Below are 3,820 nucleotides of genomic sequence, written 5' to 3'. Positions count from 1 at the left end.
ATCGTTGTATGGAGGAAACATCGATTGTGCCAGCAAGATGATTTTGCTTACCACCCCGGAAGGAAAAAGGATCAAGTATGTATCCCGGCATATGCCGAAGAGGACTCAAGTAAATTCCTTATCAGGAGTTGTACAGGAGGAAGTACCAGTGGTGAAGGATTATCCGGATGTATTTCCAGAAGAGTTGCCAGGCATGCCACCAGATAGAGACATTGAGTTCTTGATTAAACTTTTGCCAGGCACAGGGCCAATATCTAAGAGACCGTACAGGATGCCAGCAAAGGATTTGGAGGAAATTAAGAAGCAGATCAAGGAGTTACTGGATAAAGGCTATATTCGCCCAAGTTCGTCACCTTGGGGATCACCAGTACTTCTAGTGGAGAAGAAAGATGGATCGCTGAGGATGGTTGTTGATTACCGAGGGTTGAATGAAGTGACCATCAAAAACAAGTATCCACTGCCGATGATCAATGATTTGTTTGACCGCCTACAAGGAGCTAAAGTATTTTCCAAGATCGATCTACGATCGGGATACCATCAGTTAAAGATTCGAGAGCAGGATATACCTAAGACGGCTTTTACCACCAGATATGGATTGTATGAGTATACCGTTATGTCATTTGGACTGACTAACGCACCTGCCTATTTCATGAATCTGATGAACAAAGTGTTTATGGAGTTTTTGGATAAGTTCGTCGTGGTGTTCATTGATGATATTTTAATCTTTTCCAAGAATGAGGAAGAGCATGAGGAGCATTTGCGACTGGTACTTGAGAAGCTCAGAGAACATCAGTTATATGCCAAGTTCAGCAAGTGTGAATTTTGGCTGAAGGAAGTTGGATTCCTTGGACATGTTATTTCTGGAGAAGGAATAGCAGTAGACCCTGCCAAGGTTGACACAGTGACAAGTTGGGAATCACCCATGACAGTTGGAGAAATCCGGAGTGTTCTTGGACTTGCAGGATACTACCGGAGATTCATCGAGAATTTCTCAAGGATTGCTAAGCCCATGACTGAGCTATTGAAGAAGGACACCAAATTCAATTGGACTGAGGAATGTGAAGCTAGTTTCCAAGAGTGGAAGAAACGATTGGTTACCTCACCAGTGTTGATTCTACCAGATCAACGCAAGGACTATGAAGTTTATTGCGACGCTTCTCGTCGAGGACTTGGAGCAGTGCTTATGCAGGAAGGAAGAGTTGTGTCATATGCTTCACGACAACTTAAACCCCATGAGAAGAATTATGCTACGCATGATTTGGAATTAGCAGCCGTGGTGCATGCATTGAAGACATGGAGACATTTTCTCATCGGAAACCATTGTGAGGTGTACACAGATCACAAGAGTTTGAAGTATATTTTCACGCAGAAGGAGTTAAATCTCAGACAGAGGAGATGGTTGGAGCTCATTAAGGACTACGATATGAGATTGCATTATCACCCTGGAAAGGCTAACGTAGTAGCAGACGCGTTGAGCCGCAAGAGTCATGTCAACACCGTCATGACAGGAGAGTTACCTCAGGAGTTAGCCGAGGACCTTCGCGAGCTATGCTTGGAGATAGTCCCAAGAGGCTATTTAGTGACATTGGAGATTCAGTCTACCTTGATGGAAAGGATCAGAGAAGCCCAGAAGACAGACAAGGAGATTGAAGAGATAAAGGAGAAGATGATCAAAGGAAAAGCCAAGGGATTTCGTGAGGATGAGCACGATACCTTATGGTTTGAGGACCGAGTATATGTGCCAAATGATCCGGAGATCAGGAAGTTGATTTTGCAAGAAGCCCATGATTCACCGTACTCGATTCACCCAGGGAATACCAAGATGTATTTGGATCTGAAGAATACTTTCTGGTGGACCGGAATGAAGAAGGATATTGCAGAATATGTAGCAGTTTGTGATGTATGTCAGAGAGTGAAGGCAGAGCATCAGAAGCCAGCAGGATTGCTACAACCATTGCCGATACCCGAATGGAAGTGGGATAAAATAGGCATGGATTTTATCACAGGATTACCCAGGACTCGTTCAGGCTATGACTCGATATGGGTTGTAGTCGACCGTTTGACGAAAGTGGCTCATTCCATTCCAGTGAAGACCACTTACACCAGTGCTAAGTTGGCAAAGATATACATGACCAGGATCGTATGTTTGCATGGAGTTCCGAGGACCATTGTACCAGACAGAGGAACCCAATTTACCTCGAAGTTTTGGAAGCAGTTACATGAAACATTGGGAACCAGGCTGGAATTCAGTACAGCTTTTCACCCGCAGACAGATGGACAGACCGAGAGAGTCAACCGGATTTTGGAGGACATGTTGAGAGCATGCGCACTAGATTATGGATCTAGTTGGGACGATAATTTGCCATATGCGGAGTTTTCTTATAACAACAGTTATCAGACCAGTTTGAAGATGGCCCCTTTCGAAGCCTTGTACGGAAGGAGGTGTAGAACACCGTTGTTATGGGACGAAGTTGGAGACCGTCAGCTGTTTGGACCAGATTTGATTAAGGAGTCTGAACAGAAAGTGAGGTTGATTTGCGATAGGCTCAAGGTAGCCCAGTCCAGGCAGAAGAGTTATGCTGATTCTAAACGAAAGGAGACAGTTTACGAAGTCGGAGACTGAGTGTATCTTCGAGTATCACCACTTCGAGGAGTAAAGCGCTTTGGAGTTAAGGGAAAGTTAGCACCCCGTTTTATCGGACCATACAGAGTTGTGGAACGTATGGGAGAGGTTGCCTACAAGCTGGAATTGCCCGAAGGATTGTCTGGAGTACATGAAGTATTTCACGTTTCTCAGTTGAAGAAGTGCCACGCAGAGATGGCTGAGATACCACTGAGAGATACTGTGCCACTGGAAGCAATTCAGCTGGAAAGTGATTTGACCTATGAGGAGAAACCAGTTAAGATTCTTGAGTATGCCAGCCGAGTTACCCGCAGCAAGGTTATCAAGTTTTGCAAGGTCCAGTGGAGTCACCACATGGAAGATGAAGCCACCTGGGAGCGAGAGGAAGATCTACGGAAGGACCACTCCCACCTGTTTTCTAGCCAACCCGAATCTCGAGGGCGAGATTCATCTTAAGGGGGGTAGGTTTGTAACATCCCAAATTTTCAATTTGGTATGTTATACATAGATCATCATTGCATATCATGTTTTATTGCATTTTGACAAATCCTCGATAAATCCTAAGCAACTCAAGGGCCCTCGGAGAGAGTTGGGGATTTTCTCGAATTTTCATATTTGATTTTCATCAAATAATAAGACGAGGATTTTGGTTTTAATTATTTTCTCTCCGGAAAAATATTTCATTCTAAAAACAAACGAGAGGAGAAAATATGACTTCTCCAAAACAATTGAAATACTGGAGGTAAAATGTTAAAATCATTTATTGGAATTTATTTGGAATTTATTTGCAATTTTTATTGCATTAAAAATATTGCATGTTTTCAAAATATTTTATTTTGAATTAAAAAATGTTCACCCTATTCTAGATTTTGTAACTAGACGGGGAAAATTTATTTTATATTTTTCTGACTTTTATTTATTTTTCTATGAATTATTTTCCGTGGAACGTTTAAAAAAAACTACGCGACGCCCGACCGGGCCGTAGCCCAGCCGAGCGCCGGCCCACCCCGCGCCCTTCTCCTCTCCGCGCACGGGACGCCGCCGCGCCGTGTCCGCCATGGACACGGGAGCCACCCCGCCGCCGGAGCTTGCCCCCTCCTCCAAGCCGAGCTCCCCCCTCCCCCTTTATATACCCCGCACCCCCCTCTTCCCTCACCTCGCCCGTCGCCGCCGCCGCACTTGCCGCCGCCGCCCCCC

The sequence above is a fragment of the Triticum aestivum genome, chromosome 4D, assembly GCF_018294505.1.
Source record: "Triticum aestivum cultivar Chinese Spring chromosome 4D, IWGSC CS RefSeq v2.1, whole genome shotgun sequence".
In the NCBI taxonomy this organism is placed as follows: Eukaryota; Viridiplantae; Streptophyta; class Magnoliopsida; order Poales; family Poaceae; genus Triticum; species Triticum aestivum.
The sequence above is the reverse complement of the archived record's forward strand: the minus strand, read 5'-3'. Positions refer to the sequence as shown.